This window comes from Callithrix jacchus, chromosome 1 (genome assembly GCF_049354715.1).
Source record: "Callithrix jacchus isolate 240 chromosome 1, calJac240_pri, whole genome shotgun sequence".
Lineage (NCBI taxonomy): Eukaryota > Metazoa > Chordata > Mammalia > Primates > Cebidae > Callithrix > Callithrix jacchus.
This window is the reverse complement of record NC_133502.1, coordinates 41,926,193-41,953,904: the sequence shown is the minus strand read 5'-3', so window position 1 is coordinate 41,953,904 and position 27,712 is coordinate 41,926,193. Positions and strand designations below refer to the sequence as shown.

At 36.2% G+C, this 27,712-nt stretch overlaps 1 long non-coding RNA gene across 1 annotated transcript; it reads right to left on the bottom strand.

The window, feature by feature from the left end:
- Positions 1 to 13,202: 13,202 nt before the first annotated feature.
- LOC128931449 (uncharacterized) lies at positions 13,203 to 27,431 on the bottom strand. The gene is made up of 3 exons (XR_008479819.2): positions 27,064 to 27,431; positions 16,382 to 16,458; positions 13,203 to 14,469 (listed from the first exon to the last, which is right to left on the bottom strand). It is a non-coding gene; the product is annotated as an uncharacterized LOC128931449 (long non-coding RNA).
- Between the last annotated feature and the right edge of the window lie 281 nt (positions 27,432 to 27,712).

Genomic DNA, 27,712 nt, shown 5'->3' with positions numbered 1-27,712 from the left:
ACGAATCCGCTCAGTGCAAAAGAAGAGAGGTTGAAAAGTTTAGGACGTGGAAAATATGTGGAATTTGCTCTTGAATAATGATTTGTAGTTTTCTTTTGCAATAAATATGACCAATGACCCAGATAGGAGGATGGCAATTACTTAATGAATCAAGCTTTAGAAATGTAAAAACACTTCATAATGAAAATGAGAGCAATAATAGTAGGAAGCCAGGTTAAGTAAACAAGTAGAATGCTTCATGTATCTGTAGATATACATTTACGAATTCCAAAGCTATGACTGTAAGAGGGATTATTCTAATGATACCGGTGTTCTCAGTTTCCATTACGCGTTGAATTGATTCTTCTGAATTTGTAGATAATGTCCCATGCTGATTTTCTGCACCTATCAGGGAGTGAGTTAGCTGGGACAATGTATCACTTGTGTAGGACTGTGACTTAGCAGGTCCTTGGCTCTGACAATCATTTACCTTTATGCAAGGCGCTTTTGCCCTACAGTCTCATGTGTTTTAAAGTAAATCATTTCCAAATCTGTTATAGCCAGCATAGAAACCTCTTTTGGTGTTCAGTTATATATTTAAAATCTGCCCTTTGTGTGAAGTTTTCATCGACTAGAGAACATTTTTCTAATTTGTGAAGTGGGATGTGTTTTTAAATTTCAAAGAAGAAGAAGAAGATGAATTGTTTTAAATGGGGTTTTTAAATAGACAAAGCTGTGTATGCACAAGTGCTGGTCATTGTAGGGTTATGATCTTCACGGAGCCACCAATGCAAACATTTTTACCTTTTAAAAGAAGAGTAGCTAGCTATTTACCCTGCAATATATGGTGCCACCAGGTTGGTAACTTTGGGAAAGTTGCAGCCTTTCTTTCTCATAAAACAAAGAATTGAATTAGATGATATTTAAGAGCCTTTCCAGCCCTAAGACATTGTAAGAGCAAAATGTTTTCAAGGTCAAGAAAACATTAGAAAGCAGAGAGCTATTTTGATGTTAAACAGAAAAAGAAAACAAAACAACCCCCCTCCGCCCCCGAGCTTCAACAGATTTACTTTCCTCTCTGGTCTCTGAGTAAATGGTAGTAGGTAGGAATTTGATGGCTGGATCTATAGTTATCCCTTTACTCCACGCCAATCCTCCATGCAAACGGATCACCTGAGAAGCTTGTTAAAAAGGCAATTGCAAGGGTCACAATTCTAGAGTCTGATTAGGTAGATTGAGTATGAAGCCCAGAAATCTGCATTTTAAAGACATCCCAGAGATTCTGATGAAGGAATGATGCATAAATCAATAAAAGGTACAATATTCTTAAGGGAGAGGAGAGGTCTTTCTGGGGGTTATCCAGCTAGTGGGGAGGGAGTGGAGTCTTTTAATAGCCTATTCCTGCTTAGGGAGGCTCCCCAACTGATGCTGCAGGTGGGAAATGTATAATATTCCTCATGTGGGTTGAGGTTAAATCACTGCCAAATGCTACTGGGTTAGTTTCGATTGAAAGCACCAAACCAACCAACCTACTGAAAAAAAAAAAAAAATACGATTCAAGAGGAAAACAGCTCTAGTATCTAACCAATTAGAAAGTAGGGGAATTCATTTGAGCAGGCTCAGGATGGGAAGGAATTCTTATTAAATTTCTCAAATATGCCAGGTGCTTATATAACACATTGACTCCTTTAATCCTTACAATAATCCATGAGCAAAGAATTAGTCTTATTTTGCAAATAAAGAACCTGCAGCTGGTGGACCCAGCAGTTCTCAGTTTGATTGCACATTAGAATCACCTGGAGGGGCTCGGGCAACTTTGAAACGTTATCTTTGCCTGCCCCTGACCCCCAGAGTTTGCAAGATTATTGGTTGGGCAGCGACACCTTTAAAAGTGTCCTGGAAATGCGAATATGCAGCCAGGGGTGAGTACCACTGGTATTAGGCACATCTCATAGGATTAAAATGATTCCCAAATCACAGTGTATCTCTTTTGATTTATTCTAGGAGCATCTAATAATGGTCTAGCTGAACCTCTGAGGAGGGATTGTTTTATGAAGATCTGACTTTATTTAAAATGTGCTTAGGTCATATAAATAAAATCTTAGAGGGAAATTTTGCATACTGTAATGTATGATCTGGTCATTCCTATAATCTGAGAGGTCTGTGATCCTCCTTATAGTGAGGAAATTGAGGTCTCATGAGTTTGTATCTTTCTTACTCTCAGGGAAAATAGTTGAAATTAAACACAGGATATCAGAGTCTTTGGAGTGTAGCAAACTCTTTGGACTATACCTCTATTCTTACCTCAGAAGTTATCTCAACTGATCTTCAACTTTTAAGCCACTATGCTTTTATTACCCCAGGGAGTAAAGAACTATCTAGTTTCAAAGACCTTCTGTAAAAATGAAATCTTTAATATATTTATTGAGCCCATGGCAAGGCCATGTAACCTCCTGAAAGTCTTAGCTTTCATGATTGTTAAACAGAAGCAATGACATCAAACATATTTATAGCGGTCATGGTGATAAATAAATATATGTCAAATTCTTTTGGGAAAAAAATTCTCCTTTACAAAGAAAAAAAACCTTTCACTTAGAACATATTAATATTACAGAAATACCTTAGTATTGATATTAAAATATATAATTAACTTAGCAGTTTCTCAGAACTTTATTTAAAAATTTGTACTTTTATTTTAAAAATTGTACTTTATTTTAAAATTAACAGCAGCTTTCATTTTTGTAACGTGATACAACTTTTTTTTTGGTGTCTAGTGTCATTTTAGTGCTTTTAATCCTATTGTAATTGCATCTATTTAGGGAAAGGGTGAGCAAAGTTTTCAGGTAGGCAACAGGTGAGATGAGGGCATTCCAAGTAGAAGGAACAACATATTAAGAAGTGGAATTAGTACAGTGTGACGAGAATGTCAAGTATATTTGGGTGAGAGGTAGGATGGGAAGCTGGAAAGGTGAGCTGGGACAGATCATTAAGGACAACATATGCCAAAGACTTTTCTTCTAGATCTGCAATGTCCATTACAGTAGCCACTGGCAACTGGTAGCTACTGAGCACTGGAAATATGGTTAATCCAAATTAAAATATGCCGGAAGGGTCAAATACAGGTTGGTTTTCAAAGACTAGTGTGAAACAAGTAAAATATCTACTTAAAAATTTTATATTGATTGTGTGTTGAAAAAATAACATTTTGACTATGTTAGACTAAGTAAAATATATCACTAATAATAATTGTATCTGTTCCTTAAACATTTTTTTTTAAATGTAGCTACTTGCAAATTAGAAATTACACAGGTGGCTTGCTCATATTTCTATTGGCCAGGGCTGTTGGTGAAATAGATATCAGCAAAGCACAGTCTACAGGTCAGTACTCTGCTTTGTTAAGGCCAATGGTCAAAGAAAGGTTTTCACATATTAAAAAGCAGTCTACGAAGCAGCAGCAGCATCAGAGACTGCTTCTGGTGCTTTACTGTTTACTATTTGGCTCTTTATAATGAAAGTTTTCTGGCCTCCTCTCTATGGCCTTGCCACTCTCACTGCAGTCCATAGACCAGCAGCATTGGCATCACCTGGGAACTTGATGGAGATGCAGAACCTCAAACTCTAACCTAGACCGACTGAATCAGAATCTGCATTTCAATGGGATCCCCAGGTAATTCATATGCATATTAAAATGTAAGAGGCACTAGTCTAGATGACAGAAAATCATTGAAAGATATTACAAGCAAGAGAGTGATGGGTTTAGTCTCCTATAGGAAAACTCTTCCCTTACACTTCAAATTATCTAAGTAGTTTATCATATTTTTAGTGAAAAAATGGTTAAATATTAAGTTGAAAAGATACTTATCTTGAAAAACCATCTTCTGAATTGACAGCATCTGAGGTGAATTCAAATCTATATTTAAAAAATCAAGGCATGTGTTTTGATCTGGTTCAATGACTTCTAACATTTTTTTGACTATGAAGGACATAAAATATATTTATATATTTGACTTTGATATCCAGTACACGTATAGGCATGTTCAACTGAAATAAAAATTTTACAAAACACTATTTACCTTTACTAGACATATGTTGCCATATATCCCATCTTCCCCTAGCCCTTTGTGTTCAGTTAAATTCAGTGCTCTTTCTAGCCATGATGGAGTGTCTGGTACTGACTTAGCCTTTCCACTATAAGCAACTATGGAATTGAATGAAATATATGAGGTAACTGTTTTTAGGTAGCTAGATCTTAGAGAAGAAAGCTTGTGAGATACATCCCTCATAGAACACTTATGCATTGCGGATGTAAGTGTAAGTGAGTTCAGCCATTGTGAAAAGCAGTGTGACGATTCCTTGAAGAACTTAAAACAGAACTACCATTTGACCCAATAATCCCATTATTGAGAATATACCCAAACAAATATAAGTTGTTTTACTGTAAAGACACATGCACATGTATGTGTATGTTCATTGCGGCTCTATTCACAGTAGCAAAGACATGGAATCAACCTAAATGCCCATCAACTAGATAAAGAAAATGTGGTACGGGTATACCAGGGAATAGTAAATAATCATAAAAAAAGACAAGATTATGTCCTTTGCAGCAACATGGATAGAGCTGGAGGCCATGATCCTAAGCAAACTAACGCAGGAACAGAAAACCAAATACCACATGTTCTCACTTATGAGTGGGAGCTAAACAATAAGAACGTATGGATAAGAGGAGGGGAACAAAAGACACTGGCATATTTGAGGGTGGAGGATGGGAGGAGGGAGAGGATCAGCAAAAACACCTATCAAGTACTATGCTTATTACCCGGGTAATGAAATTATCTGTACACCAAACCCCCATGACATGCATTTTACCTATATCATAAACCTGCACATGTATGCCAAACCTAAAATAAAAGTTAAAAAAAGAAAGAAATAAGATAAATTAAATTCCTGGTATTGCCAATTCATAGCAGGTTTAAATATAATATTCCTTTAAGTATTTTAATTATTACTTTGCATATGGCTTATCTGTTTAAAGTATCTAAAGTAGTCCAAAGAATCAATCCTATTAAACCATTATTACAGCTTAAATTGTATTAATAAGTTTCATACACAATGTTTAAAAGTTTAAGAAAAGTTGACTTTCCAAGTTGTGTTTAGTAGAAATAATTAATAAATTGAACATGAAACAAAGTGCAAAAAAAAAAAAAAAAGAGAGAGAGAGAGAAAGAGAGAGATATACTCTAGAATTACCTAACATTTTGCTTGGGGATAATTTCTTTACTGTGGTGCAGAGAACTGGATTCTGAGCTGAGCATGGTGAGTCCATTGAGCCAATACAGTAGAAATCAGAGTTTGGGGTAGTTGAAATGACTGGAACTGTGAGTCACGACATCAGAAATGAAAGAGCTTTCTAGCAAGAAGACCCAGAAGTCCATGTTGAGGTCATTCATGAGGACTGGGCTATTCATGTACAGAGACCACCTGAAACTTACTAGAAAGTAGCTACTATAGGATTGAGAGCAGAATAGACAGAGGGTAAGCATGCTGCAGGAACGGTCTACAGAAAGACATGGCAGTTCCAGTCCTGCCAGAGACAGATCACAATAACACTTTGGTAGCATCCGTGGAACCCACAGAAGAAAACACATAGATTGAAATCAACTCTAGACTTGCCCTAACAAAGCCTGAAGCCAAACCCTCAAAAGCTTCAGAAAAGACAGTGTGTAGGACACTGGTCTAGTTGGCTTTGACCACAAATTGCATCCAACTCCTGTCTGGTCAATTTGACAAGTGTAACCTTGATAGAAGAGTGTAGATGACTAAATCAGCTGACGAAATCAGCTATCATACCTGAGGTTGAAAGAGAACGTCAAAGTACATATTCTGTGGCAGCCGTGGTATTTTCATACCTGGTATTATTTTGCTTTACCTCCAAATAATTCATTTATTACTTTATTCACTGAATAACTTTTGAAGAAGTACCTATAGTTTGTGTCTTAAATTGAGCTGGCACTAGGGATATAAAGATTTAAAAAAGGAAATTCTAACTCTCATGGTGCTTACAGTTAATGGGAGAGATCATGTTTATTCTATTATAACATGAAGTTATTCCAACAGATAAGTACCTTCATAACTTGTAATTTCATTATATTTTCAAACAATAGTTCTAGTCATATTATTTTCTTAGTGTTATAAATAGATAAATGTGATTTTCCCCCCTCATAATTTTAAGTTTCACAGAAACAATAATTTTTTTGTTTATGGTTTTATTGAGGTATGACTGATGTACAATATACTGTACATATTTAAAATGTGCAGTTTGATGAGTTTTGACATATGTATACAGCTATGAAGCCATTGCACAATCAAGATGATGAATGTATTCATCACCCCAGAAGTCTTCTTGTACCCTTTTATAAACCATCCCTCTTGCCACTCTCCCATCTCTAGACAACCATTTATCTGTTTTCCATCACTATACATTATTATAAAATTCCTAGAATTCTGTAAAATGATATCATAAGTATGTGCTCTTTTAGATCTGGCATCTTATACTCAGCATAGTTATTTTGAGATTCATCCATGTAACATAAATTCATGCTTTGGAATGTTATGCAGCCATAAAAAGAATGAAATGACGTCCTTTGCAGCAACTTGGATGCAACTGGAGGTCATTATCTGAACAGAATTAATGTAGGAACAGAAAACCAAGTAGTGCATGTTCTCACTTATCAGTGGGAGCTAGGCAAGGTGGCTTATGCCTGTAATCTCAGCACTTTGGGAGGCTGAGGTGGGTGGATTGCCTGAGGTCAGGTGTTCGAGACCAGCCTGGCCAACATAGTGAAACCCTGTTTCTACTAAAAATACAAATAATTAGCTGGGCAAGGTGCCAGGCATCTGTAATCTCAGCTACTTGTGAGGCTGAGGCAGGAGAATCGCTTGAACCTGGGAGGTGGAAGTTGCAGTGAGCTGAGATTGCACCATTGCATTCCAGCCTGGGCAACAAGAGTGAAACTCCATCTCAAAATAAATAAATAAATAAATAAAGTGGGAGCTAAACATCGAGTACATATGGACTTAACAATGGGAACAATAGACACCAGGGGCTATTAGAAAGGGGAAATGGCGGGGGGCTGCAAACTGAAAAACTACTGATTGGTGACTATAATCACTACCTGGGTGATGGGATCATCTGAACTCCAAACCTCAGCAACACACAATATACCCACGTAACAAACCTGCGTTTGTATCTTCTGAATCCAAAGTAAAAGTTGAAAAAAAGTCATGCCTTATTTACTCACATGAATAATAATTTATGAAATAGCAGAAAATCTGTTCTACTGCTCAAAATTTATTGATTTATCATTTCAGTAGTATTCTAAGATAATTATTCAAGTTAGCTTCCAAAATATCTTTGTTTGATTTTTAGTTCTGTATTACTGTATCTTTTTTACACTTGAGATTTCACTGGAATATAAGTATAATACTTTATTAGAGCACAGCAGTGAAGATAGTTTTCACTGTTGTTGTTTTGTGATGCTGGAAGTTTCTCATTAAGATTGTTTAAATGGTGATTCAGTATGAGATGGATTCATCTTGTATTCCATACAAGGATGATAATTTCCTCAAGTACAAAAATAACTCGAAATAAAGAAGCCTCATTGACGTGTTACTCAGGTGGTACGTACTTGCAGACTGCATGGCAGGAAAACTCAGGTTTATTATGAATAATTATCAAAGCTCTGCTGTATACAAACTTTATTGAAAGTTATGGTCCATGTAAAATTGATAGACACAGGCTCTGCTGTCTCTGATCTCTCACTATAGGGCGTACACAGGACAGACAAGCATTTAAGCTGGAAGAAGCATTGGAGAACAACTCTTTAGCGCTAGCATCACCCTTATTCATTTTGTGTTTTTCAGACAGACTCAGTTTAATTCTACAATTATGTGTCTTAATGTGCCTGAACTGTATGAAAGTCTATAAGCCATCTGTTGTAAGGAGGCAGAATATAAAATGAAAAAAATATATATGGTCTGTTGAAAAACAATCTCAAATGAAGACCTCTTCTGTGGCCTCCTTCAACATTCTTCCACTTTCTAAATTTTTTTCTCTCCACCATGATCTTAATTTGGGTTGGAAGGATAGCTTAGAATAAAATGCTAAGAAAGATTACTATCATTATCTTAAAAATTCAGTTTGATTGGTTTCTGCCTACTTCTGCCTTGATCTCCAGAGAGACTGCTCGTCACAAATGGTCTTTGTGGCAATGGAAATAGTCTGATGTCCTTGAGTCCCATTGCTTTGGTGCTCAGAGCTCAAAGGGAATATAAATTATCTAGATGTTGAATCCCAGGTTTTTTTTTTTTTTTCAGCTTTCATTCTTATGAAAAGGCTGTGGATTTGTAGCATGTAAGAGAGACGATGATTTTATTTTGTTGGAATAATTCAAACATCTGCTCCTTACTTTGAATAGATTCTGATTTATGTGCCTGTACAAACTTGATATCTATAAAACCAACTAGCAGTGTCATATTTTGAAATTCTATTCTCTCTTTGCTTTAGGGAGCTCCTGAACCTAGGAAGTGACTAATGATATTGCACGAGATAGATTAACTTAATTCTTTCATCATCAATTTTTGTTTGTGACTACATAGTAACAACCGTAAAAATAGAGACTAAGTGCTCCTTGCCTGGAGCGGTTCTACTTTCCTGCTGTACAGCAGCAAGATGTAGCTCTGTTCCGTAATTTAAAGAATGTCTATGTCTTCCATGAGCATCACGATGATTCAGCATTAACTTCTGCAGTGGAAGCAAAAAAGAAGAAAACTAAAATATTCAGATTCTGACTTAGTAAGGTGCGAGTGGGGGACTCCCTAAACCAGCAAATGAAAGCTTTAAATTTAATAAAGTACCTTTATAAGAGCTATATGATATTTGGTGAATGAGTCTTGGCATGGTCAGTACTGTTAAGTCTTGACAGTTGTAAAGTTTAAAAAAGAAATTATTTACCCTTTCTTCTGGCTGGATCGCCCTATACCCTTTCCCCTTTCTTATTATTTATAAGAATAAATAATATTCTTTTCCTAGGGGAAAAAAATCTTCCATGGAGGTCATTGGAATGACCAATTGCATTTGTCTCTCTTGCATTTTATTGCTCTTTTTCCAATTCTTTGCTTTCTCATTCTGTGGAACCCCATATGAACTTGCTTTAGTTAGACTATAATTTAACTCTAATTTCATAAGCCAGTTACTGTGGGACCAGATGACAGAAGAAACTCCCAAAAAGGCACACTTAATACAGGAAATGGGGTTAATGATTCAGTGGGCGAAACTCTTACTTCTGACTCACTGTACCACTAATAAAATGCTACGCTCACAATGGAGATTTGGTAAATGTTTGTTGACTGATTAGTATACACTGATAAATCCTAAGTATAAGGAAAATGTCATGTAGAAATCACCTGTTTCAAGTCTAAAGATTAGGAAATAGAAGTACGAATAAATCAAATGACATGTCTGATATAGTACAGGAAGAACTTTGTAGTAGAAACATTTCTGTTAATGCCCCATTTTATGTCTCTGCATGTTTTCTGTTTACCCCCATTAAAAAATTTTTATCATCTCACTATGCCTACTTATCTTTGCAATCCTTCTTAGATAGTTTTTGATCCAAGGCAGTACGAAGAATAAATATTAAGCATGTTCCAAGACTTTAGACTCAGAAATGGGCCTTTGCCATATGACCAAATTGAGTACAACCTGAATTGGAGGCCAGGTTTCATGTAGTTGATTAGAAACAATGTGGTAATTTGTGACTAGTTGAATCTGTCAAAGACATAGAACCTGTTGGGCATGGTGTCTCCTGCCTGTGATGCCAGCTCTTTGAGAGGCTGAGGTGGGTGGATCGCCTCAGGAGTTTGAGGCCAGCCTGGGCAGCAAAGTGAGACGATGTCTCTACAAAAAATAAAAAAATTAGTCAGGTGTGGTGGCATGTGCCTGTAGTCCCAGCTACTCTGGAGGCTGAGGTGAGAGGATTGCATAAACCTGGGAGGTTGAGGCTTCAGTGAGCCATGGTTGCACTACTGCATTCCAGACAGGGTGACACAGCAAGACTGTGTCTCAAAAAAAAACACAAAAAACGAAACCCAGACATGGAACCAAATTTGCTATCACGTAGTACTTTTTAATTATGCTGGCAGCCTTTGAAAAGCAGTTCATTCTTGAAACATACTCTCTAAATTACCTTGTATGATTTAGCAGTGAAAATTTTTCAGAAGGTCAAGAATATCATATGTGTGAGAATGCACACACACACCATCTTCTGTTCAGTTGCAGCAAGTTAAAAAAACCCCTGGAATCTATTTGTCAACTCTCTATGGGACCATGAGCTAGAAAATAAGCATCTCTGATTTAGAAAACTAGTGTTTTTCTATGTACCCTGGTTTGTTCATTTGTCTGATTTCTGCTTTTTTTTGACCAGCTTGTCAAATCTTTAAATCTGTTTTACAAAATCTTAGTCAAAGAAGTATTTCTTTTCAAAGAAGAGAGTAAATTTTAAAGAATTTGTGTCATTCTACAGATTCCGTTTTCCTTCTGGAAACTAGAGATCCTGTCTCATCTTGGTTGTATTCCTCAAGTTAGACTTCTATCAAAGAGTCATCGTGGCAACAGGAATTCTTTCCAATTCGAGAAATAAGAATTTGAGGAGTCTCTCAGAGCAGAAATGTCTTCTATCAGGAGACAGCACACTAACACAAGAGGGCCAACTGGGTCCTACCACCTGTATTTGTAAACAAATTTCACTGGAACACAGCCATGCCTGTTCGCTATTGTCTATGGCTGCTTTCTGTTACAAAGGCCAAGTTGAGTAATTGCAGCAGAGGTTATGTGGCAGCAAAGCCTGAGATTTGTTATCTGGACTTTTACAGAAAAAGTTTACCTACCCTTGTTGTGTATGATTCTGATTCACAATTTCTCACCTTCAGCACTACTGACATGCAGGGCCGGGAAATCTTTCCTGTGCGTGTTGGGGGAGTGACTTGTGCTTTATAGGATGTTTAGTAGCATCCCTGGCCTCCTCAATGCACTTGATACCAAAAGACCCCCTACCCTCGCCCCAGTGATGACAATCAAAAAGCCTCCAGATGTTCCCAAATGTCCTGGTTGAAAAACACTATTCCAGCTAGACAGATTCTGTCTTTTCAGCTAGAGAAGAGAAGAGTCCATACCTACTTCATGCCTTAAGAGTCTCTTTTATCGGCTGGGCGCAGTGGCTCACGCCTATAATCCCAGCACTTTGGGAGGCCAAGGCGCGTGGATCACGAGGTCAAGAGATCAAGACCATCCTGTCCTGGTCAACAAGGTGAAACCCCGTCTCTACTAAAAATACGAAAATTAGCTGGGCATGATGGTGCGCTTCTGTAGTCCCAGCTACTCGGGAGGCTGAGGCAGGAGAATTGCTTGAACCCAGGAGGTGGAGGTTGCGGTGAGCCGGGATCGTGCCATTTCACTCCAGCCTGGGTAACACCAGTGAAACTCCGTCTCAAAAAAAAAAAAAAAAAGAATCTCTTTTATCAGAAAACTTTGCACTAGAATGTTCTTTCAAAGGATAAAATGTCTTCTGCTGGTGTATCAATTCCTCTTGTTCTTCCAGTTTTTAAGAGAGGAGATCTTCATTGCTTGAATGAAAGTTCCTCTAGAATCTTTGTACTTATTAAGAAGTCCTTCCTCTCCTCTTTATTATTCAGTGTGACCATTACTTCAAGCCCAAATAAATGGAATAATTTGGATTTCCTACTATAGAAGTAGCAGTTGTGTACATGCAGGCTATTATCACTGTTACAGTTCCTCCTCTGACTTGAGATCAGTGTATAGAACTATCTCCATTAAGAAATCCATTAAGAAATGTAGTGAATGAGAAAGATTTATGGCATGTATCCTAATCAGAGGAGATCACTGTCTGAGAATGTGAATGATTCCCTTTCTAAACTCTACAATTAGCTGATTCTGTTTCACTGTAAGTATTGCCTTAACAATATAATTATACTGCAAGTATTTTTCTTTTCACATCTCAACATCTTATCTTCATTTAGTTAATGACAAAGCTGCATATATATATATGAGATCCTGAGTGTCTCTTCTATCTTCTTTTAAAACAAAGGTGGCTTCAACTAACTTACTTCAAGGAAAAACTTTTTCTCGTAAAAACTGACATCTAAAAAATAGATCTGTATTTCTTCTTAAATAGTTTAGCAGAATTATGATTTTAGCAATCCAAATAATATTGCTGAACCTGATGGTATTTCTACTTTCTGAACTAAGCAGACACTGTCTTTTAATATTTATCTTAAACAGATATGGGTGAACTGATTTTTATGAAGAAGTCTTGTAGAAATTAAATAAGAAACATTTAGTTCCTCCAGAGTGTGATCTAAGGTAGAGGACGATTATACCTTAAATAAAATGAAGCTATTACATCATTTCAGCATAACTGACATGATTCATCACTGCCAATAAAATTAAAAAAATACATACAGATTCTTGAGAAAATGTAATTTAGAGGTCAGGACTAAATTTATTATTAAGAAGAGTGAGAAGTAAGTTTAAAATAAATTCATTAACTCCTGAACTAGGATCTACAGTTATCCTTCCTGAATTTTACCTGATGAGGTAAATATGACCTAATGTTCTGGAGGCTTGTTCCATACGTGTGACGACTATGACATTGCCATGGATCCCAGCAAAATATTGCTTCTTTGGCACTGCTCATGTTGTCGTTACCATTATGCAACGTTAATTTTCATGTAGTTTGAATTAGAGAACCAGCAGAGTTTAGTCAAGTTCCTGTTAAACAATCCAAAGATCATTTAACTTTCTATTTAAAATTTTTGTCTGGGGAGGTATGTTCCTTTCTTATTTGGAAATAAGAAATAGCTTTTAAAGTGTCAGGAAAACAAACATTCACATCATGTTTTCTCCAGCACCAATTCCAAAGTGATCAAAATTCTTTATAACATGCACGTTGGAAACATGTACTGTTTTCTTTATTTTGTCTTCAGCCATTCAAGGTGGTCTTTTTTTTTTTCTTTTTGTTTAAAAATCAAATTTCCCATGCTGGAAAGTATTCTTGTTTCATACTTGGGTTAATAGTCACTGACCTTTTTACAAAGAGTAAAAAAAAAAAAAAAAAAAAAAAGTCAATTCAAACCTACAAACCAGTGTTAGTATTTTGAAGAAAAACAAACTTTCTTTTTTTCCATGAAAGGGACCAAAAAAAAAAAAAACCCCATAGCAAACAAGTGTTTTGTGATTCGCAATTGCCTGCTCTTCACAGTCATAGCAGTTATTATCTAATTATATATGGTTTCTCCTGTATCATCTTGTCTGTGTATTTTATGGGTGTCATTTTGTTTATTTTTTCTTCGATTATTTTAGATTTAGTACAACATATAGGATGTCAGAATGCATCAGTTATTTTCAGGCTCAATCTTGTAAATCTCCACACCCATTTTGTATAAAAGCTTCCACAGATCATATGAAATCCTGTGTTGATGACATGTTGAATATAGTTGCCAAGAAAGTTCTGACATTCTTCTTTCCCTATTTTCTCTTAGTTGTTTCACTTACATTCACTCCTTCAGGTAATAATAAAATGGTTGGGTCCTCCTAATGTGCCAGAGGTGGTATTTTCCCATTACTTCCTTCTTATGTTGATTCTGTGTGTCAGCATATGTATTCCCATTTTACACATTTGGAAACTGAGGCTCTAGGGAGGTAGCGTGGCTAGTAACTATGGCTCTATGGTCTGATAATTTTCTGCAAAATATATTTGCATATTGACTTAAGAGGTTATATTTGTACCTATAAGTGATGAAAATAAAATAGTAATTCAATTACAGTGTTTGCTAACTGAACCACTGTGAGGGAAAACCATAAAGGTGGAATAATTGGTTGTATCTCAGAGTAAGAGCATAAATTTATCAGTTCTTCTTCTTTTTTTTTGAGATGGGATCTACCTCTGTTGTCCAAGCTAGAATGCAGTGGTGCAATCTTGCCTCTGCCTCCTGGGCTAAGTGATCTTCCCGCCTCAGCCTTCCAATAGCTAGGACTACAGATATACACCACCATGCCCAGATAATTGCTGTAGTTTGGTAGAGATGAGGTTTCTTCCTGGCACCCAGGCTGGTCTTGAGCTTCTTGGACTCAAGTGATCCACCAGCCTCAGACTTCCAAAGTGCTGGTATTATAGGTGTGAGCTACCCAGCCATCCCCTCTCCACCTGCCAAATTTTTTAGTTCTTAAGCTGTACATTTAAGACGGTTGCCTCAAGAGTGAAATATTTACTCAATCAAATTATTATTATTATTTTAATGTGCCATTGTTGTGGCTTTCACTGATCTTCTGAAGTGGTGATCTGGCCTTACAAAGACCACAGCCTCAGGCTAGCATATCTGTAGCCTGAGCTCCAGCTTGCTTCCCAGGTCCTTGCTCTATGGACAAATGAAGAGATTAGTTATGTACGTGGCATTTTACTTTATTTTGAATAAGTTGCATTGTACTTCTTTATATATTTAATATTTAAAATTACTGTAATATATATATAATATTAAATCTAGCAATGTAACCATTTTTAAGTGTGCAATTCAGCAGTGTTAAGTACATTCAGGAACTTTTTCATCATCTAAAACAGTAACTCTGTACCCACTAAACGGTAGCTTCCCATTCCCCTTTTCCCCCCAGCACCTAATAACCTCTATTCTATTTTTTTAACTCTATTAATATTACGGTTCTGGGTGTCTGATATAAGTGTAATCATGCAACATTTGCCCTTTGTGTCTTGTTATTTCATTTCGTGTAATGTTTTCAAAGTTCATCCATATTGTAGTATGTGCCAGAATTCCATTCCCTTTGAAGATCGTATGTAGTTATCACATTTTTCTTGTACATTTTTCAGTTGATGGACATTTGGGTTGTGTCTTGCTTTTGGCTATAGTGAAAAATGCTGCTATGAACACTGATGTGTAAGAGTCTGTTTGAGTCCCTACTTTCAGTTCTTTAGGCTATATATCTAGAAGGGAATTGCTGGATCATATGGTAATTCTATGTCTAACTTCTGGAGGCATCACTAACCTATTTCACTGTGCCTACACAATTTTATATTCTTATGCACAATGGACAAGATTTCTGATTTCTCCATGTCCTTGCCAAAACTTATTTTCTGTTTTTGATTTAAAATAATGGTCATCCTAATGGGTGTTTCTTTAAATTCTTAATAAAACAATTCACATGAATTATAATTAAAGTATAACATTTATTTTAAATAATGCAATATCTCAATTTATTTTTCTTTTGTTTCTGAGTAGGAGTAGAATTTTCTGGATGGGTACATGCTTTGAAACATTGAGCTTGTCTATTACTACTTTTTTTTTTCTTAGCCAGAGTTTCACTCTGTCATCCAGGCTGGAGAGCAGTGGCACAATCATGGCTTACTACAACCTCGACCTTGCCAGACTCAGGTGATCCTTCCACCTCAGCCTCCCGAGTACCTGGGACCACAGGTGGGCACCACCATGCCCAGCTAATGTTTGTATTTTTGTTGTTGTTATAGAGATGAGGTTTCACTATGTTGTTCACTCTGATAACGAACTCCTAAGCTCAAGTGATCCGATAGCCCTGGCCTCTCAAAGTGCTTGGCTTACAGGTGTGAGCCACTGTGCCTGGTTGATTAGTGCTTCTTATAGTCAAACACAATCCTCAGCCCTCTGAAATTAATTTATATATTTTATGACAACCTAATCTTTGTCTGGGCCCGGGTATTGGGTCTAAACTATGTTTACTGTTAGAACACATTCTGGGAAACAAAAATAGCAATAGCATTTGCAGGGTAAAATTCTGGGGTGAATCAGAGACACACAGACTGCTGATTTTTTTCAGGTGAGTCACATCTTCCCTTCTGCTTAAAATACAAACCAGATATGAAGATGTGAACAACAATTAGCACAGACATCATAATTATGCGTAAGTGGTAGGCAAAGAATGCCATCTATCCTCACCCTTCTGGCAGGGGCAGGCAATGAATCAGATGAATGCTGGAGCTGCTAAGAGGAAGCAGCTACTTGGCCCCTCCCCCATCCTTTCCCACCCATGTAATTTGCTGAGAAAAAGACAAAAAGGCTTTTGGTAAAATGTTCAAAGAAAACCAAACCTGGCTGGATGCTGTGGCTCACACCTGTAATCCCAGCACTTCGGGAGGCCAAAGCAAGAGGATGGCTTGAGCCCAGGAGTTCCCAGTCTGGGCAACATAGTGAAAACCCTTTTCTACTAAAAATACAACAGTTAGCTGGGTGCAGTAGTGCAGGCCTGTAATCCCAGCTATTCTGGGAGCTGAGGTGGGAGAATCACCTGAATCCAGAAGATTGAGGCTGCAGTAAGCTGTGATCATGCCCCTGCACGCCAGCCTGAGTGGACAGAGCGAGATCCTGTTTGAAAACAAAAGAAACCTAATAAATTTTTACTCACAACACACCTAGCTTTTAGGAAATTGTGCTAAGAAAAACATTCTGGGGCCTGACTACAAAGATGGTGTTCTCATCCTACTGTATGTTTTGAGAAAATAGAATTTTCAGCAAACAACAGCAAAAAAGTATGATCTTTTATCTCTTTTATCTAAATTGCACTGAAAAATGCTTCTTTAAAATTGTTAAAAAGTTAAAGCAAAAACAAGTAACTGCCTGACTTACTGTAAGAGTAGGTTAAAGCTAAAACTTGAAGTTTACTTGGATTCTTAGGTGGATGGCAACTTGTTAGCAGATGTTGGGCCAAGTTTAGCTTATAGTAGATATTTAATATGTTTATGACTCATGTTTTTGAAATTTCTGAAGTGCCATTTCCCCCATCATAGCAAGAAATCTGCAATAGAGACAGAACTATTTATTTATTTACATTGAGACAGGGTCTCACTGTGTTGCCCAGGCTAGAGTGCAGTGGGTGGTCGTAGCTCACTGTAACCTTGAACTCCTGAGCTCAAGTGACCTCAAGGCCTTGGCCTCTCAAAGTGCTGGATTACTAGTGTGAGCCACTGTGCCCAGCAAGACAGAACTTTAAATTGTAAGAGTCCTTTCGCCAATAATGAAAATTAATGAATTGATTGTTTGGCCATTGTATATACACAACAAGTAAAGCAAATGCTTTCTTGAGTCCTAATACTAGCCAACACAGAGCCTGGCATGTGCTCATCTGCTGCACAGAGAAAGGACCTGGGAAGGAAGTTGGAGAAAATCAGGCTACAGATAGGCTATCCTGAGGCTATGGACTTTGTAAGGCCAATCATACCTTTAGAAAGATCAGTCAAAGTCATAACAATGTCATATAGAAAAAACACTTTTTTTGATTGACCAAATATTTCCCTTTCCAGGCAATTGTCCTAAAAGTACAGCCTAAGAATTGAGAAATGTGTGCTCTTAATCTCAGACACAACCAACGGCTTTGCCTTTATGGTCTTCCCTAACTGATTGAGTTAGTGAACACTGTAATTGATTTATTAAACTATTTTGTTTTCATCACATGCAAGTACAGATATAACCACCTTAATCAATAAACAAATATATTTTGCAGAAAAGTATCTGTAAAGTTACATTTGGCACATATACCAGTAGTATGTGTGGGAATAACAAACTTCTTAATTTAGGCCTAGAAGTTTAGGAAGGGAAGATGGTATTTTTCATGCTATTGTGTTGGGCATAGGGAGGTTCTGGGATCAGGAGTGATGCCTAAAGGCTGGCTAGGAGGGAGGGCATTCAAAGCAACTCTTTGTGGGGTTAAGGTTGGAGTTGATAGAGTCAGCAAGATTTTTTTTTCCTCCTCAACTTCTTCAGCCCAGTCCCCAGTAGGTAAAGTTGTCTTCTTGTCTGACGTACATGCTGCCCTTTCTGCACCTCTACCACACCTGTGCCTTCTCTATCATAACACTTTACTGTCCTGTAGATGGGGGTCCTGGCAGGTCACAGATAACCTTTTGGAGTAGTACTCTCATTCCTCTATGGCAGGGGTCCCTAACCCCAGGGTAGTGACTGGTCCTGGTCTGTGGCCTGTTAGGAACCACAGCAGGAGGTGAGCGGCAGGCTAGCCAGCATTACTACCTGAGCTCCGCCTCCTGTCAGATCAGCCGGGCCTTAAATTCTCATAGGAACGCAAACCCTATTGTGAACTATGCACAGAGGGATCCAGGTTGCCTGCTTCTTATGAGAATCTAACTAATTCATGCCTGAGGATCTGAGGTGGAACAGTTCATCCCAAAACCATCCCATGCACCCTGTCTACGGAAAAATCATCTTCCAGAAAACCAGTCCCTGGTGCCAGAAAGGTTGGGGACTGCTGCTCTAGAGGCTCCTACCACACTGCTTTTCAGCCACCACTGCTCAGTGGCAAAAGCAATTGATTTTGGGGTGGGTGAAGGGTGAATATGTTAAATATATCTAAGAATAGAATAATCATGCACCTGTGATATCAAAGACTGTGACCACCTATAGGCGTTTCAATGCAGATATTGAGCCCAAAGTACTTACTGATTTCGTTTGGTTGCTGTGGAATATTTGTAAAAACCCATGTCTAAAATAATGGAAAATAGGTGAATAGAAATTTAGGAAATCATGTGTGAGAAGGCATTTTTTTTTCAAACTGCAGTTTAGGGATTTATTTCAGTAATATAATCTATCGGTGGATGGAAGGTCTGATTCTTGAGAATCTTTTAGAACTTTCAAGGCATTTTGAAATGCTTTTGAAATTTGCATAACACTGTCTCCCAAGGCATACCTGTGTTGTGGCCTCCTAACCCTCTATCCCACTTGCCTCCATGCTGTGTTTACTGTAATCTACAAACCGAGCTACTTTAGAGATTGTTTATATCAGATATTTCAAGAAACATAGCTGCCTATGAAGTTCCCATGGCTTCATGGTAGACTTGCATCTGAAAGGAAGAATGTTGTCACTTCAAGATAAATGTGTATAAACTTCTAAAATACTTTCACTGAGTGACAGGCTCTGTGTGAATCCATTTGTCTCTTTTCTTCAGCTTTTAATATTTAAAGCTTATTAGAGTTTTTTAATGAAAGACTTACCCATGTATTGTTTAAATGGATAATGTGTTTTTCACCTAATAAAAGGTTAACCAAGCAACTTCCCAATAAGTTTGAAAGGCAATAAAAACAGTTTAAATAGTGACCTATTTTCCAGCAAAAGTAATATAAACTGGGCTGTAATTTTGACTATTTCTGTTAGAATGGAATGATATTAATTTATAAATTACGTTTTGGCTTAACAATGGATTTGTCAAACCAAAAAAAAAAAAAAAAGGATCAATAGAAGGAAAAATAAAGAACAAACATTAATCTCACTAAGCATCTATCTCTAAGTCCATCTCTGTCTCTATGTCTAGAAGTAGGATAATGACCATTATTGTAAAGTTGCTGCCTCATTACTCTGCCTGATCACTTTTAAGAGAAGGCAATGCTTTTCTTTGATTTTCTTTTTGGCAGTTATGACATTGATACAATAGTGAAGGCTTGAGTATGCTCTTGAGAACAAAGTTACTAACTGTGGGAAGGTACACATTGACCAGAGCCATGATCTTCAGTAGGAATTCCACTGAATGTTGTTCACGGAGAAAGACTGGGTGATCTGGACCCTGGTTGTCTGGTTGGGTAAACATAAGCCATGCCATCTTCTCTAAGGGCATTTGAAAGGGGAAGAATTATCTCAAACCCCTCTGCTCTCTGATGAATTTGGGATCCTTTAGGATCAAAGTGATAATACTATTTTCCTTTTAATCTATTTTTAAAATTTCTATTTTATATTTAGTAATATCCCTCTTCCATTTCGCATCTTAACTACTTTACACTCTATTTTTCAAGATGTCTCTGAGATTGCCAATTTTTAATATATTTTTTAAAGAACCAGGTTTTGATTTATTGACCCTTTCTATTACATTTTAATTTATTATTTTATTTACTACTTACTATTTTCATTAATTTTAAATTATTTTCTATTTTTGGTTTATTTTATTGCTATTTTTATAATTTCTTATATTGAATACTTGGCCCTTTAACTTTTAGCTCTTCTTTTGTAATGTAAGCTCTTAAACTTGTATATATTTTTTTCTAGTATTACTTTAGCTGTATCTCATGAGTTTTCCTATACGGTATCTTTTAATCATTCACCTATAAGTGCTTCCTAATTTCTATCATATTTTCTTCTTTGACCCATGCCTTATTTTAAAAACTGTTTTAAAATTCCCAGCTGTATTTTTTTTTCTTTTTTACTGATTCTTTGAAATGCAATGAGATTTACTTTATAAAATTCAAGTTACATGGTCAGTTTTTAAAGATATTTCTATGTATCTGAAAATAATATATTGTCCAATTGATGGACATGAAGTTCTTTATGTTCATTTAAAAAATTAACTGTTCAAATCTATATGTCTATGAATTATTTTGTCAGTTTCTCCTCATATATATTTTAAAATGTGATTAAATGTTTACAAGTTTTAATTCTTTCAGGTGAATTAAACCTTCCATCATTTCTATTTCTAGTAATGCTTTTTGCCATAAAGTCCTCTTTCTCTGATACAGTCATCTTTTTTTTGGTTAATATTTGATGTAGCATTATTCATTCCTTTGCCTTCAAAATTTTTCTTATGTTTTAGATGTCTCTCTTATAAACAGCATAGAGCTGAATTTTTAAAGAACCAAGTGTGTTAATCATTGTTTTCTTTTTAACTGATTTTAATCCACTTTAATTCTGATGACTGTTGGGCTCAGAGACATCTGAACCATCTTGTACCATGCTTTCTATTTCAAATTGCTCTTAGCATTCTGCTCACTTCTTGACATTCTTCGGTTTGTTTGAAAGCTTTTTTTTTTCTAATCAGTCTCTTACTATTTCCAAATCTAATCCTATTATATTAATGATTAACTGTACATTTCAACAAAATTTAGAGTTAATCGATACTTGTACCATCCTCAAATGAATGCGATAATCTTGGAACGATAACCTCTAATCATCCCTTTTCTGGGATCAATCTTTCCCTTTACTCCCCATAAAGTAGACACTGTTATTGTTCTTTTATACAGTACAACAAATATTGGACAATATTTGTTTACCATTTCTTTTTTTATCTCACATCTTCCTTTTGTGATCATTGTTTTTGTTCCTAAAAAACATCCTTATAATTTCTACTGCAGTAGTTATGTGATACATATATTTTCTTAATTTTCCTGTGTCTAAAAAGTCTTGCATGTTTCACTGGGAATTCTAGGTTAACTGTCATTCTTCTATTTTCTTGCTCCTGTTATTGCATTGATAAGTCAGCAGTTAAGATAATCGCTGTTCTTTTGTAGGCAGTACATGTTTTACTCTTTTAACAATTTTTACTTTTGCATTTTTGTTCATTTTAAGATTTGTCCATTATCCTTGGTATTTTGTAGTTTCATTGGGTGAGTCAAAGTGTGGATTCCTTTTTATTTGCCATGAAAGAGAGTAGCAGATTTCTTGAACCTGAGGATTTGTGTCTTTGATCAACTCTAAATTGCAGCCATTCTAAACATTGCTACACCCTCATTTATTCCATTATATGTGTATAAGGGTGTCTCTCTATCCTTCAAGGCACCAAATCTACTTAAGGATTTTTCTCCATTCTGTCTAAAAAGGAAGATCATCATGTTATTTTATGATGTAAGAGTATTTGTCAACTTATTATTGTTTATTCATTTACTTAATATTATTTTGAGTACCAATGAAATACTAATGTGTAGATCTACTGCATGCTGAACATACATTGTTGAAGAAGAAAAATACAGTTCCTGTCCTTATAGAGCTTAGCATCTACAGTACTAAAAATAGAAAAACATTAAAAGAGTATCTGTTGTCAGGGATTTTAATGAATAGCATAGCTGCCACTTATTTATATTTAGTAGTTGTCAATTGCCATTCTAATCGTTTAAATACATTGTTATGTCATGTATTATTACATGGTAAAACTCCATATGCCTTAGACATACAAACATTCAACATTCTAGGCTTAGTCTTCTTTTCCAGAGTAATTGTCTACCATTCTAATTCACACCTTTGCCCAACCTCCTTGAGCTACTCAGTATTTCCAGAATCAACCACATCCTTCCATGATTCCATCTTTCATACCTCAGAAAACTCCACAAGTACAAAGTTAACCCAATTTCACTCCTTTTCCAAGTGTTGTAAAAATTTCCCAGGTTGCAGATCGTTCCCATCTTTGCATCCCTGTAACAGCTTATTCAAATCTATATAATAGGAATTTCTGCTTCCAGTCTAGAAGGACTAATATCTAGACTTTCTAATATTCATACCAGATTTACTCTCCTGCATTACACAACCAAAATATGGACAAAAAAACATGAAACAACACTTTTCAGGGAATTAGACATTAGGCAACAAAGAATAATGATTCCTGAGAGACATGAAATAAATGAGGTAAGCCCTCTGATTGTCCTACCATACTGCCTTGAGAGTATTTCCAGGCTGTTGCACAGGAAGGGAGAACCAAGGTGGAGTCCAGGGACTCCCAGGGTTGAGAATACACAGCTGAGAGTCAAGAACACCAAGGTGGCTAGAGTTCTCAGAACTGGAGACAAGGGAGCTGCACGGAGGGAGAATTTCAGAAATCAGCAAAGCACCTCCCTTGAGTATCCAACCGAGGACTGATTAGGAAAGTGCTGGAGGTAGGGAAAGAACCACCCAAAAGGTTTAGAGGTAATAGTGCTTGGCACTCACACAGGGCTAAGAATGTTTCCACCAGCCAAACTGGACAAGCTCTTGATTCACAAAATTGGGTAGAGTACACAGAAAGGCTTCCCATCTGTAGTGGGAAATAATTAGCCTTAGACTGAGTACTAACTAACAAATCTTAAAAGATAATGCAAAAGGAGTGAACTGTGTCCCAGAACAAAGCGCAAGAGTATTTGTAGGAAAGCAAACATATCAAACAAAGTAAAATCCGGAATATCTATGAGCATCAACAATAGAAAGATCCACAGAAAACACCTAGATATTTAGAAACCAAATAACACATTTGTAAATTGATATTTACTGATAAATCAAAAAGGGAAATTAGGAAATGTTTGGAACTGAATGAAACTGACAACATGGCATATCAAAATTCACAGGATGACACTAAAGCAGTGTTTAGAAGGAACTTAAAACACTAAATTCCTATATCAGAAAAGAATAAAGATCTCAACTCAGTGACCTCTGCTTGCCCGTCAGTTAGAAAAACAAAAGCAAATTATACCTAAATTAAGTAAAAGAAAGAAAATAATAAAGATCAGAATGAAAATAAATTATCTAAAAAACAGAAAAACAATAGAGAAAAATCATTGGAACCAAAAGCCAGTTTTTTGAGATAAAAAAATTGATAAATCTCTAGTCAGATTGATAGTGATAATTGTGCCCTCTCCTTTTTTTCTATCAGGAATGAGAGTGGTAACATCAGTAGAGATTTAAAAGACATTATGATGATAATTAGGAATATAATAAACAACTTTATGCCAATAAAGTTGGCAATTTAGATGAAACATACAAATTTTTTGGAAGACACGAATTATCAAAGCTCATTTAAGAAGAAATAGTTAACCTGAATAACTATGTCACTAAAAAAAAAGAATTTGTAATTAAACATCTCCCTACAAAGAAAATGCCAGGCCAGATGGTTCCACTAGTGTATTTTATCGAATATTAAGAAAGAATTAATACCAGTTCTACACATACTCCTTCAGAAAATTGACAAGGCATGAATATATAATTTTATGAGGTCAGTTTATCTTGATATCAAAATCAGACAAAGACATTAGAAGAATAAAAGAGCCCTACAAACCATTATCTTTCATGAACATAGATGCAAAAATTCTGAACAAAATTTAGCAAACACAATGTAACAACGTATACAAAATGTAATATATCATGACCCAGTGAGGTTCATCCTAGGAATGCAGAGTTGGCTTATCATTCCAAAAATCAATCAGTATAATTTGCCATATTAAGAAACTGAAAAATAAAAGGTATATAATTGCTGTAAGAAAAAGCATTTTATAAAATCCAACACTCATTTGTGACAAACTCTACAAACTAAAAATAGAAGGCAACATCTTCAAGCTAATACTGGGCATCTGCAAAAAAAAAGAGAAATCCTACAGGTAACATCATAGTTAATAGTGAAAGATTGAATGATTTCCTCCAAAGATAGGGAACAACACATAGGGATGTCTGCTCTCATGACTTCTGTTCAACATTGTAGTGGAGCTTCTAGGTAGTGTAGTAAGACAAGGAGAAAAAGAATAAATGTCATTTTGATTGGAAAGGAAGAAGTAAAACAGTTTTTATTTACAGGTGACATGATTGTCTATGTAGAAAATCCAGTGAACTCGATGAGTAAGTTACTAGAACTAACAATTGAGTTTATTTAGTAAGGTTGAATGCATTAAGATTGAGATATAAATATCAATTTTATTTTTATACAATAGCAATAAACAATTAGAAATTAAAGTGAAAATTTTATTGTTGCCAAGAGTATCCAAAAATATGAAGTTTACTTGGGGACAAGAGATGGGACGATCAGAAGGGAGGAACTACAAAGGAATACTAGAAAACTTTATAATTTTTAAATTTACTTTTTAATTGACAAATAAAAATTATATATATTTATAATCGACATGGTATTTATGGTGTACAGTATGGTATTTTGATATACGTATACAATGTGGAATGGCTAAATTAAGCTAACATATGCATTACCTCACCTACTTACCATTTTTTTGTGTGTGGTGAGAACACTTAAAACCTATCTCTTAGCAATTTTCAAGTATACAATATATTAACTACAGTCACCATGTTGTACAACAGACTCTTGTGAACTTCTCCTCTTGTCTAATTGAAATGTTGTATTCTTTAACCAACATCTCCCCAATATCCCTCTTCTCCCAGGCCTTTGTAACCACTGTTCAACTCTCTGCTTCTATAAATTTGACATTTTAAGATTTTTTTTAGATTTATCTTTCTGTGCCTGATTTATTTCACTTAGCATAATGTCTTCTATGTTTGTCCATTTTGTTGCAAATGGCAGGTTTTCCTTCATTGGGAAGGCAGAATAGTATTCCATTTCGTAATATACCATATTTTCCCTATTCATTCACCCATTATTAGACATTAAGATCGATTCCAGATGTTGGTTATTGTGAATAATGCCACAATGAGCATGGAACTAGGAAGTTTTTAAGGGTAGTGGATATAACCATTATTTTCATTTTGGTGATAGTTTCATGAGCATATACATATGTCAAAACTTAAACTGTACAATTTAAATGTGTAAAGTTCACTTCATGTTACTTATACCTTAATCCAACCACTTAAGAAATCCATATTATAGCATTTTTAAATAATACTTTGTCTATGCATATCCCTCTTTAGAATGTGATTTCCTTTGATATGAGGACATAACTAATTAATATTGACTTCAGTGCTTCAAAGTAACAGGCATCACATAAACATATGTTTATGCAAAAATAGTGCCCTGGAGAAGATATTGACCAGCACTGGCAGTCTAAATTCTTGTTTCTCAATGATCTTAAGAAAGATAATAGTACAGAAAAGAGAAAGGTGGTTTTGTATTTTCTTCTCAGGCAGCTGATTAATCTCTTAACGATGTTTTCATAACTGCGAAGTATCTTCAGGTACATCATCTCATGTATCTAAGTCTGAGAACTGGATTGGCATTTTCATTCTCATGTCATAGAAAAGAAAGGTAAAGAGCAGTGAGATCAAGTGAATTGTCCAGCTCATATTGCTACTGATGAAATTTTCCTTTTAATAAAATATTTGGTATTTATACAGCTGTAATGTTTTATTCCTTAGGAGTAGGGAATGAGTTATCCAAAATCATATCTTTTCTTTGAGGCTTAAATATTACCAAAGATGGCAGAGGATAGAAACTGCTAATTGTTCCTCAATATCTTCTGTTTCATTCATCCTTTAGTAAGAGACTCTCCTAAGACTTAGCTGCCCATTCTTTTTTGTAGCTCGTTATGGCCCTGTGGCTTAGTTTGAGCCAATAGTGTATGATGGAAATGAAATACGTCACTTTTAGGTTCTATCTTTAAGACAATCAGGAAGAGAAGAGTTCCTTATTTTTTGGAGGGTCAACTTTTTTGTTCTACTTAGGCTTTCAACTGAAGGGGTGGGTTACTCACGTCAAGGAGGACAATCTCCTTTATTCAGTCTATTGATTTCAGTGTTCATCTCATTCCAAAACTCCCTCACAGACACACACAGAGTAATGTTTAACCAACTGTCTGGGCACCCTATGGTCCAGTCAAATTGATGCATAGAAATAACTAGTGAGAGTTCACTCCTTGTCAACTTGGCACACATTCGCATCTTCTAAAACCATACATAATTCCTGAATAAAGACAGTAACAAAGTCATAATTCTGTCTAACATGCTATAACTATTCTGCATACAACTGAAAATGCACTAACCCCTTTCCCAGAAGAGGAGGTGAAGTCCTGAAGTGATGTTTTCTCTTTTCTTTGATATTCCACAACTTAAACACAGTGATATAAAATTAACAATACTTAAATACTATAAAAAGCCAATGCATATTGTTACATAAAGGAATAAGAAAGAAGAGAATATGTGCTACACACACACACACACACACACACACACACACGTATATATCCATTTATAACAATATAAAGGGAAATACTCATGACCATCACAGTCTTCATTTCTGTAACTGGTTGCACAGGCCACTATTTATAACCATTTTCTTCCATTGTGGCCAGTTGGTATTACCTTTGCCTTCAGCAAGCACCTCAGTCTGTCACGGTTCTTTGTCTGGTGGGATGACCCAAATATTCATTCATGGTGGATCTGGGTCACAGGTAGTGCCACCTGGATTGGGCTGTTGTAGTTTTCATTTGACCTAATCACGGGGCATGGTAATTCCAAAAGATGTCCTAAGGGATTGCCTGTATTCTAGACAGGCAAGAGACTGCCCTTACCTCCATTGTGGATAAATAGTTCAATTTCTCTTTTGTAGTCAGGATAAATCATCCCTACTGGTGCAGTAACTCTTTTCTTTGCCTGCTGATTCGGAGGCATAGGGAACCCAAATGGTTGGGAGGCAGTCTTCTGGTCCCATGGAGTCACTGTTTTGTCTTCTGGTAGAAGCATTCCTTCCTTTGGGACCAAGACCTCTAGGCCAACACAGCATACATTTGCAGGAACAGGAAGCAAACGTTTTGCTAGTGGGTCATTAGAAGTAATAGCAAATGGTGCCACTTCCAGTTCTACCCCTTGATTGCTGGGCTTATGAATTCTGGCTACTGGAGAAAGAGAACCATAGGTGGAACACTAATTCAGAGCATACAGAGCCTTTTGGAGACCCTTGTGCCAGGCCTGCAAGGTATTGTTACCTAGCTGGCACTGTCACTGAGTCTTCAAAAAGTCATTCCATTGTTCTGTCAAACCAGCTGTGCTTCAGGATGGTTGACCATTCAGTGGTAAGACCAGTGAATCTTATAAGTATGGACCCATTGCCACACTTTTTTTTTTTTTTTTTGGCTATGAAATGATTTCCTTAATCAGAAGCAGTGCTGTCTCAAATATCATGACCATGGATAAGATATTCTGTAATTTTATATAAGTTCA